We start from the raw sequence: 24,831 nt of genomic DNA on the forward strand, positions 1-24,831 counted from the left end.
CCACAAATGTGAACTTAGCATTATACATGAAGGAGTAAAAGAAGTACTTTTAAAGAAATACTTGAATAATATCTAGGAAGTCCATTATGGAGATATAAGATAAGAGCAGAAGCACAATTTGGACAGTGTTATTACTATAATTTGAACATAGATTTCAAATGGAAAATAGAATGTTATGGTGTGGAGTGAACAATTCCTCTCCTGGAAATGGAAGTTAAAGAATTGAGGGTGGAGACATGCTTTTTGATGAAAACACAGTAGGAGAGTGTCCTCCCCACCTCCAAACTGTCCAGACTCTCAGATTAAACATGGATTATTTCTTCAAAAAATTTTCCCAGAGGAAAGCCAGCATCTATCTCCCCCTACTGGTGTCATGTTAAGAGTGATATCGGACTTTTTTTTTTTTTTCTTTTAACTGAGAAATGTTTTAATTAAGATGAATATTTTCATATGTTATTTGGGAAAAAACTTCTTATACTTAATATAAAGTTTAAGCATCCTACAATGGAGGCTTGTGTTTCAATGAGCTTTACCAAGATCTAGAGTATAAGTTGTTTTATCACAGATGAGGAATAGTTAAATATTGTTGCTAGTTCATCTGCAGTTAACAGATTTCTATGATAGCGGATTATAATTGGCTGACAATAAAATTTTTAAAAACTTTTTATTATGGGAAAATTCAAACATGCACAGAAGAGAGAAAAATATAATGAACTCCCCTGTACCCATTATCTAGTTCCAACAAAGTCATAGCCAAGCTTCTTTCATCGTTTACTTCTCCGAGGTCCCACATCCCCATCATTTTGAGGTACAGTCCAAGCAATCACTTCATCTGTAAATATTTTAGTATGTACCTAAATGGTAAAGATGCTTAAAATATCCCCATAGTACCATTTTTATGGCTATTAGCGGTAGTTATATCAACAAATATCCAGTCAGTGTGCAAATTTCCACAATTGTTTTAAAATGGTAATTATTCATTTCACGGTTTGTTTGAAATAGGCTTTTAATAAAGGCTACAGATTATAATTATTTGATATGTTCCTTAAATCTTGTGGAATTTTTGAGATTTAAGTTTCTTCCTCCATCAATTTTTTTTTTTTTGTAATTTTTTTTATCAACAAAACTGCGTCATTTGTTCTGAATAGTGTTCCACAGTCTGGAATTTGCTGACTGGGTCCCCATGGTGTTGTGTAACACATTCTGTCCCCTGTATTTCCTGTAAATTGGCGATTAGATCCAGAGGCTTAATTTTATTCAGGTTTGATTTATTTTGTTGGCAAGGTGCTGTTGGGTACTTCTGTCACGCAATTTCTGGCAGCAATTGAAGTTCATGGTCTAGAGTAGACTTTTCTAAAGCAGCACTTTCCAATAGAAATTTCTGTGGTGATGGACATGTTCTATATTAGTACTCTCTCTGTTCTAGATCTATTCTATATTTGCATATATTTGCATATGGCAGCCGCTGGGCACGTGTGGCTCTTAAGTGTGCCTAGGGTGATTGAGAAACTACATTTTAAATTTTTTAAAATTTTAATTCATTTAAATGTAAATAGCCACATGTGAGTAGTAGCTACCCTATTGGGTAGGTTAGCTGTGGACCCAAATGATAATACCATTATTCTATTATTTTGCAACACTTATTTGTTGCAATATTTTTGTAAAGAGAAATTTCCTCTAATGTTGCTATCATGGAGTTTCGATCCTACAGAAAAAATTGAAAAATCGCTTAATTCCTCTCCTATATTTGTGAAAATATAGTTGTATAGTTGTGAAAATAATGAGTTGTAATAAATAAATGGTAATTTGAACTGCTCTCTATAACCTTGAACTCTGGATTAGGGGAGTCATACCTATGGTAGAGCTGTTGAGGGGGGCCTTGCTTATAGACAGGGGGAATGAAGAGAGCGTTCTCCAAAGTTCTAAATCTCGAATTCCTTCAACCCCCCACACTGGTCCCACCTGCAGTTCGAACCTCCCTATATTAGGCCTCAGAGCTCATGCCCAATGCCTTCTGTGTGGAGCACTTTCACAGGAAAGGCCCCAGTGCGTCTGCCGGGCAGGGACAGCTGCCTCTGGACAGAAGCAAAGCCAGGTAATCAGCATTTCTAAAGAGTCAGGAAGGGACTTGCCTTTTAAGAAAGGCTAGAAATTCAACGTAACATGTACTTGAAACTGTTTTCACCTTTCTAAGCAAGCTGTTCTTAGAGTACTAAGCAGTAGGTGGAAACTGAGGTGTCCCAGGCTGCACTGTCTAACACTCAAAGATTTGGCTATGAAAAGGAATGGCCAGACTAAACACAGCCCAGTCATACCAAGAGGGCAAGAAAACTGAGAACTAGCTGCTAATTTGTCAGTCTTTTATTAATAAAAGGGTTTTGTTTTTTTTTTTCCTTTTGTATATTACCACCCTGCCTTTGGAGATGGTTTTCTTGCTTTGGGTTTTTATAGTATTAGGTTGCTTGTGAAATTTGTCTATTTAAAATGAAATGTAGTATCTATTGGATATTAAAGCTGCTTGCTGGCAAATAATTTCAGGAATTTATTACCTACACATTACATATTTGTAATTACATTACATATTTTCCTAGTGTTTTATTTTTAGTTTTTCTTAGAGTCTTGAAGGGTTAGGTTTAAGGTAAGGTGAGCGAGGCACTCATATCAGGGACAAATTTAAAGGGGTTTCAAAAACTTCAGTAATGAAGATAAATGCTATTTTAATGCCATATTGAAAAAAATCAAGAAGGGGCAAAAAGCCCCTACATGATAAGCCCTGTATGAAAATTTTTTAAAAAGGCAGATCTGATCCTGCCCTTGAACAACTCTGCCTCACTTGCCTCACCCTAATCCTGGCCCTCCAATAAAACTTTATTTAAAAATCAGGCAGCTAGTCTGTGGGGCATAGTTGGTTCATTTCTAAAAATATTACATTAAACTATTACTTACCTTGATTACTGCATTTTTTTGGCACCCCATTACATTTTGCATCCTATTCTTGGCCCTGTTGTGGGGCTAAACTTAAAGTTGATTAAATCCCACCACGTCACTTCTACAGGTAAGACTTAAGTGAAAGCCCATGGTTGAGCAGATAAGAAATAACAGGATTGAGATTTATAATGGTTTTGTGTCCTCTATCTCCCCAGTTACCTTTGTGAGAAGAAGATTCTGGACTCATATTATTTTCTTGTGATGTCCTGTTATGTGTACAGTAGCCTCCTACCGCCGTGTGATCTGAATTTCATTAGTTGTCTGTGCGACCTTAAACAAGATGCTTTTTATTATCTTAATCTGTCTACATAACACCCAGTTTTGGGTCAATTAAAAAAAAAAGGAATTGAAATGAATAGAAAACAAAACCCTGGAGCCAAAAACCAGTGACTGGGCAAAATAGTTGATTCAGCATTTGAATTTTTATTTATTTATTTATTTATTTATTTACTTAATAACTGGTTTGTGGTGTTGTACAGATACAAGAAAAAGTAATCTGCCCAGTAAGAGTTTGTAGAATCAATCAATAAAAATCGAATGATAGCTGCAAAGGATATTTATACTTTGGATTTGGTAATTATTAGACCTGGTGGTTAATGTTTCCTCATTTTCTCAAGATGCAGGAAAAGGTAAGAATTTTCAGTCTAGTAACAACCACATAAAATAGCGAAAGATACTGGTGGGGTTGGGGGGGCAGGGGAGGGAGGAGCTGGAGGAGAGGAAAGCACAGTCATCTTATATGGTTCTTTGGTTAAAACTGGGAGAGATTTGCGGGTTTCACATCAGTCAACTTTCATTATTCTTGTTCTCATCTTCTTTGATTCACATGGTTTCAGTTTCTTGCCAAATGTCTTTGGTTCAAAACTTTATGGTTTTGAAACAGAGCAGTTGAAAAATGTTGACAAAAAGTTTTGGAAGCCACCCCTGAATTTTGCACAACTTTACTAGCATTTCTTTCTAGTGTGAAAGATGGTGCTACTCTACAATAAATGTGGGTTAAGAATGTTTATGTCATTATTATGTAGCCACTTAAACGAAGAAATAAGACTCTGATGTTATGTATGTTTGCAGAAAATGAACTTATGGGAGAGCAAAAATGTAGAGGTTTTCTATGTATTCCTTAAGGGACAGAAGCATATTTTATCATGTGGAAAATAGAACTTCTCTGAATTGGAGGAGAGGTAGCTATATTGCATACCACTGACTCATATTTGATATTGGATTTAAAGAATATTAACTTTAAAAAGCTTAGGATATCTTTTGAAGCCATAGTGAAATGAAATAGGATGAAACAGGAAAAGTACTGAGAGATGGCATTGGCTTTTAAAAATAAATAAAAAAGTGTATTTTCTTGTGGAATCATAACTATATGCATAAATAAAGGTAATCCTTTGGCTTACTTGTCTGCTAACCTTATGATAGAGAATAAATTCATAGTTCAATTAATTGCCATGCATTGTATATACTAACACACTGAAGGAAAATGAGCGATCATCATCATCATCCAGAGGTCTTTATGGGGTGGCTAAGGTGCTGGTTTTATAATGTCAGTACACAGACTTTCTACTTCTAGGAACTTAGAACTAAAATGGAAAAAAAAAAAAGACATCTGAAAAAGAATAATCAGGCAAAAAGTAATCATGCAAGATGCATACAGGATACAATAGAAATTAGATTATCATTCATTCAGAGTTCATTAATAAATGTCTACGGAAGGGAGAAAAAGGAAAGAAAATGTATTTATCACCAGACACTGTCATAAATACTTTAACTATAGTCCCTCAATTATAGTCAAGTGGAGGGCATAAAACAGAGGTGGCCAAGAGAAATATGTACAGATGAAGGAGGAGATTGGCTTTCATTCAGGAAGGAATGGCACAAGAAATAGGGAGTAGGTCAGTTGGACGGGGTGGAAGATTTTCAGAAGGTAATATTGGAAGGTTGGCTAAGCTGGGACTGTATGGTGGAGGACACTTTAGGGCAAGCTAAGGCATGCTCACTTTTTAATGTAGGTAAGGGAAACCTGAAATGATTTGGAGCAGACAGTGACCTACCCGAGAGCTGTGAATGGCAGAGCAGACCGAGTGTGGGAAACACTGGGGCCACTTTGCCACACAGTGAGAGGCTGAGCAGACTCAGCTTTGAAGGTGGCACTCTTTTAAGGCTCTCTCTAGGTAAAATTTCCTAGAATAGTCTTGGTGGGTAGTGATTTTATTGCTTTAATTATCAGTAATTCAAAATCGCAAATATTGTCTCTGGTTCGCTGCCCATCTAAAAGCGTCTCATCTGACTGTGCAAAATAGCTGTGGAATAAATAAGACATTAAGCATTTAGAATATGCAAACGTTTAGTGACAGTTTGTGCTGATGTTTGAGGAAGAGCAAACGAGAGTGTCTTCTTCTCTTCTTCCTATTAAAAACAATTTCTTGAAAGAAATAGGATTTCAGGAGGTCCTTGAAGTGAGGAGGGGTGACCACTTGTGACACTTTTTAAAGAGCAAAGTTATTTATTTGCTCCCTCCATGTCCAGTCCACATGAGCCCTGCTCCCCCTTACAGTCAGACCACCCTCCATTCCACTCCAACCACTCCCTTGAAGATTTCTAATAAAACTGTCTTTCCCCTTTCCTTGCTCTTCTTAAACCCTTGAAGCATTTCGTGCCATTGGTCACCTCCTCTCCTCTCTCTAGCCGCATTTCTCTGTTTGTATCTCTGGGTCATAGCCCTCATTTTACTTCCTGACAGGAGTCTCAGGCATCAGCCCTCCGTTATTCTCCTATCGTTAACATTCTCAAGGGATAAACAGTTCTAGAATCTTTAGAATCCCCAAATTTGCAATAACTTCTAAAAGATATCGTTTTCTCCACAAAATATAATTTTTGGACTGACTAAGGCGTTTGCTGAAACAAGTTAATGACTCGCTCTTATTTCTACCTAAAGTACAGGTGTTAGCCTTCAGCGTCCCCCATTCAGGTGGGTATTCTCTGGAGGACGATGTCAGGCTCCATGGTGCTATGTTCCTGAGATACCTCATACTCCTTCTTTATAACAGGCATCTTGTTTGAAACTGGTTATTTGTAGCTCACTGAGGACATGAAGTGTGTCATAGGTATTCACAGCTGTACCCCTAAGACTTAGCCCAGGCATGCATTAGGAACTCAAAGAGTATTTTTTGTTGGTTAATTGATTGAATGATTGTATTCAACAGTATATATTTTACCTAATATGTCATCTAAGGGAGATTATTTTCTTACATATCCTTGCTTTTCTGTTATTTCCTCATTCACACATCCGGTTGACTTTCTCTTTTGAGGCCATTTTTCTTTATAAGAAGTAAAAAAAAAATCACTCTATGAGCATTACTTTGTGCAGAGGAAAAACCTAGAACAAAAGCTCTGCTGAAGTGTGCATGCGAGGCTTGAGGCCAGGTTCATAGACTGGTTACTCTTCCAATTTTAGCAAAGTTTCAAATCACTATGTGTCTTGGGCCGTCAAGTTTATTCTCAAATGGTCAAAACCATAAATTTTAGGTGTATTCTTTTTTCATATCAAATATATCCACTTACATTTTCTCTCTTGGGAAAGTCAATGGCTGCAACCCTCATTTGTGTATCTCGAACTCAGTCCTTTCATGTGAATCCAGCCCTGTATCTGGTTACAGCAGGATGTCTACTTTGACTTGTGAAGTTCAGCACCTAGGGACTCTAGTTTAATGTTGACACGGTGCAGGGGGGTGTGAAAAGTGGGTTCTACACTTGGCACTGCCATTAATCCTCTAGTGAATTCAAACTGTCACTTGACTTCTCTAGGCCTTCCTGAGAAACCCTGAAGACTCCTAAAACATAGTTTCTCTAACCTGCTGAAAGAATTCTGAACTCTGCTTAGTATTTTCACTTGCTTTGTGGTTCTGTCTCTACCAGTCCAACATGGTAACAAAACAAAGTGTGGACGAAACTTTGGCCCTGGCAGAACCAAGCAAAACGGAGATAATTCTCACAGTTGCAATAGCTAGTGGTGCTGTTGGAAGCCTTCATGATGTGCTTCTCTTCAACTCAGGCCTCTCGCGAGATTGGCCTCGGTCAAGCAATATTAATTGAACATGAGTAAAGGAAGAATGAAATCCAACTGTGGTCCCTTCTAAGCCCACAAAAGAAACAGTAACTGGCTTTCTTCGGAGAAGGGTAAGGTCAGTCTCCGACGTGCTCTGAGGCTGGGTGAAGTTTAGGGGCAGTGAGGGGCTTAAATGGTCACTTGAGGGATTTTCTTTCAAAATGTGGCTTGAGCTTACTTAAGCATCCTTTATAGGAATCGAATACCCAAGAGAGTTTGGAACACAAAGGCAATGATAGTACCACACCAGGCAGCAGAGTATCAATTTTCTTGGTGAAGTACACGGAACAGAGAGTTTTGTGCCCTGGTCAGGTTTCTTCCTTTCGCGCTTGGAGGGAAAATCAATATTCCATATTCATGGTCTCTGATATAACATTTTGCTAGGGTGGTCAAAGGGGATTTATAGTATTTGTTGCAAAATATCATAGTGTTATTTTTACAAGAATGAAGCGGAGTGGGGATGGGATTCTTAGGTGCCACCTGGTTTTCACACTTTTGGTGAAGTAAAATTTAATTGAGTTTTCAAAGGCAGGAAAATATTCTGTTGCTGGGAAATATAGCATAAAGGATTTCTGCAAGCTTCCTCTGGGTTTTTCTTGCAAGTTTTAAATGAGAATTTTCTGCCAATTTTCTAGCAGAAGCAGAGGAGACATAGCAGTTTTGCTGGTGGTTTTGATTATGGATTGTCTATATGGCATCAATAAAAATAACTAGACCTAGGTCTGATGGGCACTGAACTTGCTTAAAATGCTAATAAAAATTATAAGAGGAGGGAATAAATCTTAAATTTTAAATATTTTTTCTTATAATACATATGGAAAGACTATTTCTCAGTATTTTAGTGTTAAAAGTACAATAACTGGAGAAGAATATGTTCGCTTCAAAGTGCCAATAAAAATGCAAAATGTCATTTTCCAGTGCAATTCGGCCTGAAATCAACCTGTTTTATGGTAATTATGGGCTCTGGCAGCAGAACATAGCGGAGCTTTAGAAAGATTGAATGAGTGATCGAGTCCAACCTCCTTAAATGTGAAACATATGAAATGATTTGTGTGAAGTAAAAACCAGAGAGCATTGTCACCCTCCCCACCCCAACCTATGCATAAAGCTTCATTAATGCTGTGTGGTAGTCAGACCAGCGTGAGGAACTGGGTGAGAAAAACATTTTCAGGATAATAGAAATAGCATAGGGAAAATCTCTCATGTGGTGGAAGGGAAGTTTCTTATAAAGTTTCTTATAAAGGTAGAAACTGTGAGAAAGAGATAACGATGCTCAAAGTGGGTGAAAAGTGCCTTTCATTGGCAAGATTCTAGGGTATCACTGTGAAAGGAAGACCATATATATTTCTCATAAGCACTATGTTGTCAGGCGTAAGGACCCAATAACGCATCATCATCCGCCAGATGGCAGCTTCTCATGAAGTGGCGACTTGAGCCAAGAGAAACGTGGCAACACTTCTCACTTTCCTCCCTTTCTCCAGTGTAACCGGAGCTCCTCACGATACAGGTGTCCTGGTATAGGCTTTGCCTCAGATTGGTTTTTGTCTGTATAATGGGAGAAAAATCAAAATATTTAAATCATATGGTGTTCGGGTGCCCCATATTGTAGACCCAACTAAAGTAGTGGCTGAATCTTCGTATTTTTTTTAATCAAAATTATGTATGTTTAAAGAATCCTTTTTTCTATTAATTTTATTACATAAGACCATCAGCCCCCCCATACTCTCCTCTGATTTTCTTCCCCCTTCTTAGAGGCCATTGTTTTCAACAAAGTGAGCTGATCCCCTATACTCATGTCAACATCTTCAGTGACAGGTTCCTATTGCTGCTTCTTAATATTTTAGGTTTGGACATTGATTAGTACTTCCTTCTGCGAGGAAGGAGACTTTAGCTCTCACAAACCCCTATAACGTGAACACATCCCTTGTGATCCTACATTTTTAGGATATAAAATTTTTGCCGAGGTAAGTATTGGGAATTTATGTATTTATTATCAGGTAAATACTATTTCCACCCGAGCCATGCAGGTTTTTTAAATGACTACTCTTTCTTTCTTACACAACTTATTATTTTCCTTGGAGTTAATAATTGTCTTGGTTTTCTGATTGATTGTGTATTTTTTAAATTTAAATTTAAAATTTTTAAATTTAAATTTAAAATTTTTAAATTTAAATTTTGTTAGTTAACATGTAGTGCAATATTGGTTTCTGGAGTAGAATTCAGTGATTCGTCACTTACATACAACACCCAGTGCTCATCACAAGTGCCCTCCTTAATGTCCATCACCCATCTAGCCCATCCCCCACCCACCTCCGCTCCAGCAATCCTTGGTTTGTTGTCTATCATAAGAGTCATTTATGACTTGTTTCCTTCTCTCCTATTTATTCTTTTCCTCCTTCCCATATGTTCATGTTTTCTTTCTTAAATTCCACAGATGAGTGAGATCATATGGTATTTGTCTTTCTCTGATTGACTTATTTCACTTAGCTTAATACACTCTAGCCCCATCCACAGCATTGCAAATGGCAAGTTTTCATTTTTTTTTGATGGCTGAATAATCTCTCTCTCTCTCTCTATATATATATCACATCTTCTTTATCTATTCTGATTGTGTATTTGATTGGTGTTTTGTATTCTTTTTTTTTAAAGATTTTATTTATTTATTTGAGAGAGAGGGAGAGATAGTGAGAGATAAAGAGCAAGCATGGGGGAGGGACAGAGGGAGAGGTAGAAGCCGACTTCCCGCTGAGCAGGGAGCCCAACGCAGGACTCAATCCCAGGACCCTGGTATCACAACCTGAGCCGAAGGCACTCGCTTAACCGACTGAGCCATGCAGGCTCCCTGGTGTTCTGTATTCTTATCAACTGCAAACTAGATCATTTTTCTAATTCTTCTTTCAGTACATTGTAACGTTTAAAATATTCTGTGGAATTTGTCTTCTTGGAGAATCTCTCTGGGCCTGTGATGCTCACTCACCATCATCATGTGAGTTCTCTTTGATTCTTTCAGATGTTAGACCTCTTGTTTCCTGGAACCACATCTTCCTCTTTCTTGGTTTGTTTTCTTGTTTTGGTTGACACAGTTTTCAGTACTTGGTTGAAAAAAAATGCATGAAATATATATATTTTGAGACCTTGTATGTTTGAAAAAAATATTTGTATTGAGGTATAGTTGACATACAGCAATATATTAATCTTAGATGTATAACATAATGATTCAATATTTGTATATATTGAGAAGCGAGTCAATAAGGCTAGTTAACATCTGTCACCATACATAGAAGAATTTTTTTCTTGTGATGGAAACTTTCAAGATTTATTTTCTTAGCAACTTTCAAATATGCAATATATTATTATGAGCTATAATTGCCATGATGTACATTACATCCCTATGACTTATTTATTTTTATAACTGGAAGTTTGTACTTTTTGATTCCCCCCTCACATGTTTCACCTACCCTGCAACCCTTGCTTCTGGTAACCACCAATTTGTTCTGTGTCTCTATGAGCCTTTTTTTTTTTTTTTTTTTTTTTTTTTTAGATTCCAAATATAAGTGAGATCTTAAGATATTTGTCTTTCTCTGTCTGACTTACTTGACTTAGCATAATGCCTTCAAGGTCCATCCATGTTGTTACCAATGGCAAGATTTCATTCCTTTTTTGTGGCTGGATAATAGTGCATTGTGTATACCACATTTTCTTTATCCATTCATCCATCAATGGACATTTAAGTTGTCCATTATGTCCATATTTGTTATGGTAAATAATGCTGCAATGAACACGGGGATGCATTTATCTTTTTAAGTTAGTGCTTTTATTTTCTTTGGATAAATATCCACAAGTGGAATTGCTGAGTCATATGGTAGTTCTATTTTTAATTTTTTGAAGACTCTCCATATTGTTTATCATAGTGGCTGAATGAATAGACATTCCTACCAATAGTACATAAGGGTTCCCTTTTCTCCACATCCTTGCCAACTGTTGCCACTTGGTATTTTTTGCCTTTTTGATAATAGCCACTCTAACAAGTGTGAGGAGATAGCTCATTGTGGTTTTAATCTGCATGTCCTTGATGGATCAGTGGTATAGAGCATCTTATATGTACTATTGGCCATTGTATGTCTTCAAATATTTTTATTTTATCCTTATACTTTCCTGAGAGTTTGACATAGAACTCTCAGTTGAAAATAATTGTCTTTCAGAAATTTAGGCCATTGTTCCATTTTCTTTTTGCTTCCAATATTTATAAGAGAGAGTTCTGATGCTATTATAACTCCTGATTTTTTGTTTTTGACATGTTCCTTTCTCTTCACTGCCCCGAACCTTTGCCCTTAGTATGCTAAAACTTTATGACAATATGCATTATTGTATATCTGTTTGTATGTTTGCTGAGCATGCAGAAGGATATTTTAAATTGAAAAATCACATCCTTTATTTTGGGTAAATTTTCTTTGTTCTTCATTTCTAAAACTACTATTAGTTGGATGATGGTTCTCTTGGACTCCTTCTTTGATTTTCTTATTTTTTTTCTTAGTCTCTCAGAGTCTCCCCATTTCTTGTCTTTATATTTAAATTCATTTTTGGGGGGTTTTCTTAACTTTATACTCTAATACATCTATTGATTTTCATTTCTACTAATAGATTTTTAAAAATTTCCAGAGTTCATTTAGGTTCTATTGATGTATCTATCTAAACAGTTTTTGTTTCAGAGACGCAACATCTTTTCTTATGTTTCTGAGGATATTAATGGTTTTGCAGTTTTCTTTTGTTGCTTGTATGGTTACCATTTTTCCAAGCTTCTCTCTCCCACCCCATTTGTATCTGTCTACATCTTTCATGATAGAGATTTTCCTCAAAAGTCTGATGATCTCAGGGCACCTGGGTGGCTCAGTCAGTTAAGCACCCGATTCCTGTTTTTGGTTCAGGTCATGATCTCAGGGTTGTGAGATCAAGCTCTACACTGGGTATGGAGTCTGCTTAGGATTCTCTCTCCTTCTGCCCCTCCCCAACCACTTCTCTCTCTCTCTCTCTAGGAAAAAAAAAATTCTGATGATCTTTGGTTGTTTGTTCATATTAAAAGTGGGGCACTAAAAACTGGGAACAATTTTGTTTTCTCTAATGTGATATTCTGGGGACCAGAATAAACCCTTCCTCTGAAAACAATTTAAAATGCTGGGTAAAAAATTCTGGAATGCAATCATGTGCTGACACCATGAGAGGGTATTCAGCATAGGAACTGAGTCAAAGGAGGAACTCAGATGTAAGCACAGCAGTGATGATGGCTTTCACCTTGAAGATACTTACTCAACCTGAGCTCAGAGGATGGAGGTCAAAGCCCAGGGCCTATCCAAGTTACCTATGAGGAGGGGTATCCATAGAGTTGATATTCTAAGGACTACACCATCTGAATAAGGATGAATACAACCTTCCTTTTCCTCCATTTCCAAGTGAGAACTTCAAGAAAATATGTCTCAAACATTGATGCTGGTAAAGGGGGAAAAAATCTCTAAGAATTTGTAACCATAGTCAACCCTTACATGGATATGCAGCCTGAATATACACTAGTGAGGTGAAATAATATCTTCTGAGAAAATAACTGTCAACCTAGAATTCTTTATCCAGTGAAAACTATCATTCAAAAGTGAAGATAAAATAAAAACATTTTTAAAGAAAACTAATAATTGTCTCTTTACAAGCAGTATATAGTTAAATAAAAACATAGAATGTTTATAAAAACTAGCTGTACATTGGGCTATAAAATAAGTTCCAATAAATTTTAAAGCTGGATGTTACACAGATCACATTCTCTGACAACCAAGCAATTGTTAGAAACCGACAGCAAAAACATAACTAGAAAAACTCCGTATTTTTATTTTTATTATTATTTTTTTATTTTTTTTTTAAAGATTTTATTTATTTATTCGACAGAGATAGAGACAGCCAACGAGAGAGGGAACACAAGCAGGGGGAGTGGGAGAGGAAGAAGCAGGCTCATAGCGGAGGAGCCTGATGTGGGGCTCGATCCCAGAACGCCGGGATCACGCCCTGAGCCAAAGGCAGCCGCTTAACCGCTGTGCCACCCAGGCGCCCCAAAAACTCCGTATTTTTAAAAATAAAGAAAAATACTTCTAAATACTTTGTGAGTCAAATAAAAAATCATGATGGATTTTAGAAATTAAGAACTAAGCATTGTAAAAAATATAACTTACAAAATACTGTGATGTTCATCTCTATTACTACTTAGTAAGATATTTATAGCCTTAAATGCTTTCAGTATAAAAGAAGGAATAAAAATTAATGAATAAAGTTCCATCTCAAGAAATCAGAGAAGTAACAGCAGAATAGTCCCAAAGAAAACAGGAGAAAGGAAGTAATGCCACATAAATATACATGGAACAGCAAATAAAATTCAATAGGGAATATTAATAGAGTAAGTGTCCTATTCTTTTCAGAGACTAATTTGACAAATATCTGGTTAGGTTAATCAAGGTAAAAAGAAGAGAACATGCAAATATCCAATAATAAGTATAGAAAGGGCAATGGGTTTCCGATGCTGTAGATAACAAATAATAAAAAGCTGTTCTCAAGAACTTTATGCCAAAAATGTTGAAAACTTATATAAAGTGGCCAAATGTACTAGAAAACTGACTCAAGAAGAAATAGAAAACTGGAATAATATCATAACCATTAAAGATATCAAGCCAGTAGATAAAAAATCTTCCTACAAAAAATCATAAGGACCAGACTTTTTAAATTGAAGAGTTCTTGCAAACACTTAGAGCATTAGTAGTTCCAATATTGTGCAAATTATTCCAAGGCATATAAAAATCAGGAAATCAGTTACTTATTTTATGAGTCTAGCATAACCCTGGCAACAAAAACTTAACAGAGAGAATGAAGAATAAAAATGACTAGTCAGACTCATTCATAAACATACATTCTAGATTCTTAAGCAAAACATTAATAAAGCCAAATCCAACAATGTATTAGAAAAAAACTTCATGACCAAGTTGGGAATTGTCTATGAGTGTAAATTTTGTTTAGCATTACAAAATCAATTAATGTTGGGAGTGCCTGGGTGGCTCAGTTGATTAAGCATCTGACTCTTGATTTTGGCTCAGCGCATGATCTCAGGGTCATGAGATCAAGCCCCGTGTTGGGCTCCGCACTCAGCAGGGAGTGTGCTTGAGATTCAATCCCTCTCCTTCGCCTTCTCCCTCTGCCCCTTCCTCCCACTTGTGCCCTATTCTCTCTCTCTCTCAAACGAATAAATAAAATCTTAAAAAAAAAGAAAACCCATTAATGTCTAACAGTTTGAAGAAAAAAGTCATATAATCATTTCAATGAGAAAGAAAAGGCATTTGCTAAAATTCAACATCCAATTATGGTAAAAAACTTAGCAAAGTGGGACTTGAAGGCATATTCCTGATAAAGGGTGACAAAAGAACTATACTAAATATAATGGTAAATTGTGAAATATTGAAAACATCCCCAATACTATTGGGGATAAAACTAGAATGCTTTAACATTATATTGGTAACCTTAGTTCATTAAGGCAAGAAAAAGAAATAAATTTTATAAAGATCGGAAGAAGGAAAGAAAACTGCTATTATTTGAAGATAGTCTAATTATATACCTAGACAGTTCCCAAGAATCCATAAATTGTTGGTTTTATAAGAAAGCATCTCAAAAAAAATTTTTTTATAAATGAACAACAAGCATTTAACAACTGAAGTTTTTAAACGTCATTTACAGTAGTGTGAAAGTATCAAGTACCTAGAAATAAATCTTTTAAACTTTATGTGAGATCTTTATGGAAAAAATTATAAATCGAAAGACAAAAGATCTCAATAAAATGAGACATTAATCATGCTCAAGGATTGGAAGAATCACACTTCCAGTAGGTTTCTTTTGTTTTGAAAACTGACAAGCTGAGTTTAGCATTTGTTTACAGGTGCTAAGATCCAGAAGAGCTAAGATATTTTTGATGAAGAATAATGTGCAGTGATTTAGTACCAAATATACTAGAGTAGTAAAATTAGTTTGGTATGATCCCAGAAATAAGATCAGTGGAACAACAAAAAAGAGCTCAGAAATAGACCTATCTAGGGGCGCCTGGATGGCTCAGTCGTTAAGCCTCTGCCTTCGGCTCAGGGCGTGATCCCGGAGTCCTGGGATCGAGCCCCACATCGGGCTCCTCTGCTGGGAGCCTGCTTCTTCCTCGCCCACTCCCCCTGCTTGTGTTCCCTCTCTCACTGGCTGTCTCTCTGTCAAATAAGTAAATAAAATCTTAAAAAAAAAAAAAAAGAAATAGACCTATCTATACACGATACTTGATTTATGATAACAGTGGAGTACCTTAAGGCAGACGCTTAACCAGCTGAGCCACCCACGTGCCCCTGACCACCTTACTTCTTAAGATACACTCCTCCAGCAATCCATTCATCAAGAAGGAGAGCCACTAGAATCCATGCCCCTTTGCTCATCAAGAATTTGAATATGTGTATTCTTGGCCCTTCCATACTGTTAGAAATAGTCCTCTCTCAATATTCCGATCACTTACTCCGAGTGTATCTTAGGAAAGATTTGTTGCTTATTGTTGTATACCTCACATATTAGTCTTTTTTTTCAAGTTCTTATTTAAATTCCAGTTGGTTAACATCACACATTAGTCTTTAAAACATTTCTCAATTATGACACTCAAACATATTATTGTGTGAATTTTTTTGGCTGCATATCATTTAGTGTCTCATTAACTATTACCTGAGAGTCAAACATTTGCAGTTTTAGGTTCTTCATTCTTTTACTAAAATAAAGAATACTACATTAAACCTTAAAATTGAAAAGATCATATGTCTCTTCACTCTTTGCTTGGATAGACTCTTAGAATTATAATTACTGAATATTGTAGCCATCACGACACACATTGTCAGTTTGCTTTGCAGGAGGTTTATTCATTTGCAAGCCTGACCAGCAGAGCACGGAGGTGTCGGTACCACCATACACATACCAGCATTTAAAAAGTTTTGGCCAATCTAAACGGCTAATCTAAGAGAACCCAAAGCCTCTTGTTTCTCTATAACTTGCTTTTCTTTGGTTATTAATGACATCGAATACTTTTTCATAAGTTTATTAACTATTTGAGTTTTCTCCTATGTGAAAATCCTCTTTATGTCCTCTGCTCTTTTTGTTTTGTTTTGTTCTATTACGATGTCTGTGTTTTTCATGTTCAGATTTTCTAATGGGGAATATAGCTACCAGATGGTTTCTGAATAGCACACTCTCCCTCCCCTACTGGATAGACATATTTCACTAAGGCAGCATACCAACTATAGGGGAAAACAAGGGACTATTTTTACTTCCACTGCCATCGGTCATACGATTTTTTTTTTGTGTGTGTGTTAGAGTAATTTCTAATTATGCTGTACTACCTAGGTCACAGTAAGGAGTTTGGATTTCAAGTTTGAGGAAAACTACAAAAATTATTGGTTATACTTTTAGTTAAACCCAGTTTTTCCATCATTAAAAACCTTCAATTGTTATCCATGTTCTTTGAATATCCTCTAAGCTACTTAGTATAAACCTGCACAGTCTGACCACAGCCCACCTTGTCCAACTTCCTCTGGAGTCACCCTCTTCGTTGCTTACATGACTCAATAGTATAGGCCTTCATTTGGTTCTTAAAACACTCTTCTTTTTAGGCTTATGGCCTTTGTACATGCAATTCTTGGCACCTGAGGTGTCCTCTTAACTTACCTTTTGCTGAGCAAACTCCTCATATCAAGTCTCAAACATTACTTCCTCTCCTACTTCTTTTTTTCTCTCTCTTATCTCTTTCTTTCTTTCTTTCGTTTTTTTTTTTTAAGATTTTATTTATTTATTTGAAAGAGAGATCATGAGCAGTGGGGAGGGGCAGGCAGAGGGAGAGGGAGAAGCAGACTCCCCACTGAGCAGGGAGCCCTATGTGGGGCTCGATCCCAGGACCCTGAGATCATGACCTGAGCAGAAGGCAGACACTTAACTGACTGAGCCACCCAGGTGCCCCTCTCTTGACTCTTTCTTAATGATCATATATTTATTTGAGATTCTGTCTGTTCAATGTGCATCTCTTTCTCCTGAAGTGGGTCTAGGCTCCGTCAGGGAGGGGCAGCTTTTGTTTTGTTTTCTACATAGTTTTTGTTACTTTGAACATTTGAACAGTTACTTTGAACATGTTAAACATCCAGTAAATGGATAATTGCATTACTGACTACCTGACCAAGTTAAAAGATAGAACCTTTAGTATACAACTATTTAATTGTGAGTCTGGAAGCCAATCGGAGCTCCTATTATATCCCAACCATCATTCTTTCCACTAAGAAATTTGTTCTTATTTATGCACAAACTAAAATATTAGGAAATAGTTTAAGCTTTTCTTTTTAACTTGTACTTTTATTAATAACATGTATTAGAGGTGTACATTTTGCTACGTATAATTTTCTCTTGAGGATTAGATTCAAGTTTCTCTCTTTGACATTAATAAATTCCTTTCTTGAGTGAACCAGAATCCATTCATTTTTCTGCCTTTTCTGTGGTTTCTGGAATGGATTGCATCGTATTTGCCATTTCTTGTTTGACTAAATAACTGGCTTCTCATGAATTCATTGAGATCGATATGCCAGTCTGTAGGCTCTTCTGAAATAGACATGGGGATAGAATTTGCCTTTAAGGAAAACATTTTGCTAAGGGCCATCACTAACAAATGTTTACTCTTCCCCCTTCCTTCACTAGCGAAGAAATAACCTCAATGGAGATTTATACATCACTCTTAGATGAAACCTCTTGAACTGACTAGAAATTGTGTCATTGGCTATTTTCCAACTTTTCTTGGACCAAATCAAGGAGAAATGTTTTTTTTCTGTGCTATTGTGATTTGGCTGTCAGCAGCAATACAGCTGCTTACCTGTTGATATAGTTCAAATCCAAAAATTGTTTCTAATCAGTTTCCCTTTCTTGGCAATTCAGTTTTTCTAGGATTGATGAAGGGATCCAAAGATTTGGGAGATTTATCATATATGACCCACTCACTCACTTCTTCACTATATATCCTAAAGGGCCCAGAATATACTCTCCCTACCAGGCATTGAGAAATAGGGTGGTGAGGACTCATCATTGGAGCAGTTTTGCAGTGGTTGCTGTCCAGGAAGTAAGGTGTGAGATAGTACTGTTGAAATGGATGTCCTGATTTCAAGGAGGAATGCATGAAGGAATCAGGGGCCATCAGGCAGTGTAGTTACCAAACTTGGCAGCAAGGTTGGAAGAGTTCATGGGATGGTTTGGTCTGCAGGGATCTTTGGCAGTAGTTATTTGGTCCTGAACCCTACAGTATTGGAATAGATGAACAGCATACTAAAGTCCAATTTGGTTTATATAACTGCATGTATCTTAGGTCTGGTGGACAGTGACTGGTTCACCATACTTCACCATAATTCAAATTCAAACTCATGGCTCCTTCTTCATTTCCATACCTGAAACAATATGCCCTGAACCACTTTGTCCAGAGTCTCCTTCAATGAAAAGGGGGCTAGATATTTTTGAGGAATATTTCTTGATTTTTTACATGTGCAGAACCGTCTGTTGTCTTTATACTTGATTGATGGTTTGAGTGAAAAATCATAGGCTCACTTCCTTTCCTTGATGATTTTCTGGATGTAGCTACTCTGTCTTCTGCCTCTTCACTATCTTCTACTCTAAATGGGCTTGACTGTTGACTGTTAGCCCAATCTTGCTTTTGCAAAGTATGCCAGATTGACTTTTTCTGTCTTATAAGTCGCATGGTGTTTTTGCCTGAATTCCCAATGCCTACTTCTCTTTTTCTTTAAATTTTATTAGTTGCTATCTACTTGTTGATTGTTATGTGCCAATTTTTCTTGGGACGCATTGTACTCCTTAGCATAGATTCAAATTCTCTTTCATTTCAGAAAGTTTTCTTGAGTTATGTTTAAGAGTATGTGTGGTTCCATTATTTTAGTTTTCTTCCTTAGGATCTGAAAAATTTCTTTTCACTACTTTCGCCATGCATCATTTTCTTTTCTAATCCTGTTGATCTCTTCATTTCTGTGATAATCTCATTTTTTCCTCCATTCCTTCCTGGAGCTGTAGGTTCATGTTTCATTTTCTCCAGTAGTCTCACTGTTTCTTGGGTTCTCTCACATTTTGTGTCTACGGCTTTGTGCTCTAGCATAATAGAAGCTATTACTTCCTTGAGGTTTTCAAATTAACGGTGAAAATGTTTGGTCATGCTATTTATCTCCTCAGTGACAAATTTTCCTGGAAACCGGTCTATGTTTATAATTTGTATTTCCTGTTCCTTTTCTCCTTTTCTGAAAAGTATCTTTGAGTTAATGTTGTGAATGTTCTTTTCTAATAACCTGTCTTTGGATGAGGTGAGTTGTTCTTGGGCAAACTCTCTGTAGGAAGCTCACACAGGGCAGTGGTCAGGGCTGGTTTCAGGATAATTGGGATTTGTACTATAGCTCAGGCTTTTGTGTGTAAGTTTAATTAGCTTTACTTTTCTAATGGAGATGGGCAGCTATTTGGGGAGGGCCCTTGGGTATGTGTCTGTTTCTTTCCAGTGCATTTTCCCTTCTTCCTTTGTTGCTCTCTGCAAATATGGCCTGTATGTGTGGCTTCCCATTGGTCCTCCTCTCCTTTGCTTTTTGGAACCAGGCACAGGGAAATTCCCAAGACCAGGCAGAACACATGCTTCCAATTCTTGCAAAAATGGGATTTAGGTTATACATTGCAGTGTGCTCCTTGCCTCTGAGAAGACTACTTTGCTGGCTCTTTCTGTACCTCTAGAGTCCTTTTTTCAGGTTCACCTCATTTTAACTTGCTGCACCCCCACTGCTTTTGGAAATCCTTTCCCATGTTGTGTGATTTGGGCTTTAGCTATCTGTTTGTGGTGCTAAAGTGGACTTTGTATTCTGAATTTCATTCTCTAAAAGTCAGCTTTGTGTCTTTTTTTTTTTTTTTTTTTTTTAAGATTTCACTTATTTATTTGAGAGAGGGAGAGTGGGAGGGAGAGGGAGAGAGAATCTGAAGTAGACTCCACACTGAGCTGAGAGCCTGACATGGGGCACCATCCCATGACCACCGTGAGAACATGACCTGAGCTGAAACCAAGAGTTGGATGCTTCACCGACTGAGCCACACAGGCACCCCTCAGTTTTGTGTCTTAATTCAACAAGCGATCACCACATATTCTCTATGTGCCAGGTACTAGACATTTGGGAACTCTAAAGACAAATACCTTGCTTTTGAGGGTTTTTAAATATAGTGGGACATGAAATAAATAACAACAAGCAAATGAACAAAAAAACCCAAACACCAAAAAAGATAGAATGTGTTAAGTGTTAAAGTGGTTCAGAGGGATGGTTTAGAACAAACCTGGGGATCAGGAAAGGGTGACAGTTAATAACACCTTGATATTGGGAGCATAGTACTCAGAATATGGTAGGAACTCAAGAAATAATTAATAGATACAAAAGAAGGCTTTTTTTGACTGAATATAGAGATTGATAATAATCCTGTTTATGGTGCAATTTTAGGAGGAAGCTGTACGTAAGCTTACAATTTTAAGATATTCTACTTTATGTAATTATTGTTCATACTTTCTTTATCTAGATTTCCGCTGGATCAGGTTATCTGTCTCAGAGTTTATATTTTTTTCATTAACTCTGCTGCCTTTGAAGTAGACTTTGGAGAATTGACAGATAGATATAGAAGGGAGAGCATTGTACATAAAACAAAGGACAGGAACAAAACCACATGAATGCAAAATCAGGGCACCATAGGAAATAAGTCTGGAAATTCTGTGTAGGGCTACATTATTAAGGGCCTAGGATGCCAACCCATAATACTATTTACTTTTTGGATAGAGGAATTTTGCTTCAAATATGATTTAAAAAAAGATGAATTTTTTACAAAATTCCCCATTTTCTGCATTTATCTTGAAAGATAAGACACTAATTGTATTGATGTATTTGTCAAAAAATTGACAATGCAAAGCTTAGTTTTATAAAGTGCTAACTTTCTAACTGATAGAGGCAGAATATTTAGTCATTAATTGTTGGTAATTGGTGTCATTTATCCTTTTATTCTTTCAGTTTTCAGGATTACCTGTCACTGATTGAAAATATTGTTTGATTTATGTTAGCTTCAATAGATGCTTCTCCTTTCTTTGTTTCTCTCCCTGCTTCACCCCTCCCTTTCCCTCTTCTTTACCCTCTTCCCTCCTCTTTTCTTCTCTCTACTCAATTGATTTTCAAGCAATAGTTAGTCATGGAGGCATATACTAGATGAAACATACGTAGCTTTTTTGTTTTTAAATGAGGTGCTTGGATCTTTACCATTTTAGACGCAATGCAGTATTTTTCATACCGTATGGTCTTTGAAATGTTTATAATGCTTTCTTTTGGTAAAAAGGATTTGTTTATACATGTCATAAAATCAAACATTACTCTTGACTCATATAATCATAATCAGCACCAGTACCATCATAATAACAGTAACTTTTGGGTTGAATAGACCAATCAATTTTATAATCTGTTATAGTTGTCTTCTGATCTTCACTATCGTGGTTTTTATACATTCATGAAAAAAAGCAGAGAATAAGAGCTTAGTAGTTTACATGCTGTAAAAATTAACAGGACGTGATTTAGGATTAAAGGAGGTAATGATTTAATTTTGGAGTTGCTTAGCTGAGCTCTGGTGGTCTGGGAAGCTCTGGGGAGAATCCAGATATTGCAGTGACAGATTTGGGTTGGAATATTTTGTGAATGCAATAGCAGATGCACTTATGGAAGGCTTTTCAAATCAAGATGTTGCCTCACATGACCTTAGGATATAGTGGCTCTCCCAAGGCTCTAGATTTGATGCGAAATTTTCTGTTTAGTAAAAATTTGAAAATTATTCCCCCTTCACACATTACCTAAAGAGTTATTTAAAATTACATGGTTTGCAGAAACTATTAATAGGAGCGATATATATAGATATCTCTCTCTCTCTATATATATATATATTTCTCTCTATATATATATCTCATATATATATATATATATATATATATATATATATATATATATAGTCTTTAAGCCAGTAAAATCTATTTATAGTCTTTAGACAGCTTAAATTAAGGTAAATACACTTTATGGAATTTTTCCTGGGCTATAAATATGGCTTATGTGTCTCTGTATCTTTGCTTCCACTGATGAACTTGGAATAGCAGTAATTTGTAATTGTATCTTTCTGAGACTCTCTGGGACTTTAGTGTCTTCTGCCAGGTTGTTAAAAGTATATACCTTGGACATTTTCAAGGATTTACCCAGACATTAATAGCCAGAGTTAATATTAAAAGTTTGAAAATCTGTACTTGTGGTCTTTGATCTCTTGATTTTTTGATACTGAGACACCATTGATTATCTTTGCACATTGAACATTTGCTTGTAAATTTTTTCACTTTAAGCACTGTTAATAGATAATATACAGCATATTCATGGCCATGTGCTAGTTGACCCACTTTAGAATTAACCTCTAGGAAGTGCTCTATGATAACTATAGTCAAATACCATGACATATCCTCTATAATCTTTAAAAGTATGCAATAGATTATATCACTTGTAGAGATTTTACATCTCATCCTATGATACTACTTAAATCTCTATTCCGAGATGGATTTAAAAAAAACAAAAACATGACACCTCTTAAAGTTACAAACTTCAGTAGAATTTTGATCATTTGTTGAATAACAGGAGCTGCGCATTGACAATAACTATGCATACTTTGTACCAGGATCTTAATTTGACACGATGGTATGTTTTAGCTTTGTTTGGATTTGCTGTCAAACCCTAAAAACATTAGCAAATGGTACCCACACTTTTAAATCATAAAAAGGAACCTAGATTTGTTTGCAGTTTTTTTAATCTGTTGTTAATAAACTTGAAAGAACACAGCCCTGTCTAATAAACACATCAAACTAATGGGTACCAGCGCAGTTCAGAGGAGTGTTTGTTGTTTGGTGTTTAGACTTCGGTCAGAATTAATCAACAATGGATGGGGCCTGCTGTATTTATTAGCAGCTCAAATCCCTGTGATTTAATGGCAGGTCCTTTCGACTCATTCCAGCGAACGCTGGCAAGGTTACAGCACTGATACATACTTACATCCTTGGGTCTTAAAAAGAAAGAGAAAAATAGAGCCTAAAATCAGACCACAGGATTGGCAAGAATTTCCCGAGAGCCATTTTGAATTTAGCCCTATACAGCGAGCCTGTGAATAGGAAGCAATTGATTCAGGAACAGTGGAGCCTTTTTTGCTGGAAGAAGCCTTCAGCTGTGCAGATGGCTCGCTGGCATAATCCAGTCTGCCTTTGTCTTTCATTTTATATATTAGGCTACTTTCTTCTCACACTCTATATTGCTTTTATTTTCTCTTTTTACCCCAAGCCTCCAAATTTCGGGGGCAAGGAGAGGTTGCAGGGGTGTCGCGAGGGTGTCTGCACTCTATATGCACAATCTCCCGCAGATTTATGAGTCGCTAGTACTTTGCTGGCAATGCTGCTTGCTTGTCACAGTGAGCTCTAGGCTGTTCTTTGTACAAAAGTGTCAACTTTTGAATGAAGCCTCTGGAAACAGATGTAAAGATTAATCTTGAGAATGCATTTTTCTGAGGCTCCAAAAACGTGCCTTCCTTGTGCAATAGCCCTGGTTCTAGACATTTCTTTTTTTCAAAGTGATCTCATTTCTCAATTACAAAGACTGACATTCTTTACTGTTCATGTTCAGAACATTCCACAGCCCTTAGCCATTCCTTCTGCTACCCATGTCTGGGGGCTGCCTTTCGAGAGCAAATTATTTGTGGAAAGACATTATTTATCTGGAAACTCTTCAGTGAAAACTTGATGGAGTCATTGTTACTCTAGGGACCATCTATCTCCCTTCGAAGATAAGATTTGCCGGGGCTCCCCTCCTACACCTTCCTCTGGGAAGATAGCCGACTTTTGGCCTGATAAGTAGCTTCACACTGAATGCCTTGTTGCTGTCTCACGGATCCTTTCACGTCCTTCCCAGAAACAAATTTTTCTCTCTATCTTGCTCTAGGTCATACTTTTTTTTTCTCTCTCTCATTTGGAGGCAAAATTTGAAGAACAAATATACACCAAAATGGGCATTTGTTCAAGTATTCCCATGTTAAATATTAGGATACATCTCAAAATGTTCTGAAACATATCTGTATTTAAAAAAGAAAGAAACACTGAGAATGGTAATCACATACCTCTGTTTTTCTTCTGGAGCTCTTCGGTCCAATGACATGTTTCCTTTCAGCAAATAGACTTTGTGGGAATGATGTGGGCTATCTTTTTTTTTTTAATTGTAAATGTTCCACACACACAGAGAATAAATACCACAGACTCCACCGCTTTGGAATGACTTGATTGTGAGTCAATGTCCTTGTTTTCCCTCCTCAAAAATTGTCTCTTCCATTTATATGGGAAACACATGTAGATAGTTCCTCCTTTCTTATCGTTAAACAACGTGTGTAATGCATTTCAGCTGGGGATTAAAAAGATCTGGTTCTTTAAACATTTGTATACGATCGGCAAATGTCCTAACATATAGACTTTTTTCTCCCCCCACTATTGTAATCATTCCCTATATACTCAGCACTTCCTTTTGTGAGGCACATTTATTTTGGTA

At 36.6% G+C, this 24,831-nt stretch overlaps 1 long non-coding RNA gene across 1 annotated transcript; it reads right to left on the minus strand.

The window, feature by feature from the left end:
- Window positions 1-232: 232 nt before the first annotated feature.
- LOC123001084 (uncharacterized) lies at window positions 233-24,589 on the minus strand. Its single transcript, XR_006409630.3, has 3 exons — window positions 24,410-24,589; window positions 10,074-10,188; window positions 233-8,641 (listed from the first exon to the last, which is right to left on the minus strand). It is a non-coding gene; the product is annotated as an uncharacterized LOC123001084 (long non-coding RNA).
- Between the last annotated feature and the right edge of the window lie 242 nt (window positions 24,590-24,831).

The sequence above is a fragment of the Ursus arctos genome, unplaced genomic scaffold (genome assembly GCF_023065955.2).
Source record: "Ursus arctos isolate Adak ecotype North America unplaced genomic scaffold, UrsArc2.0 scaffold_11, whole genome shotgun sequence".
Lineage (NCBI taxonomy): Eukaryota > Metazoa > Chordata > Mammalia > Carnivora > Ursidae > Ursus > Ursus arctos.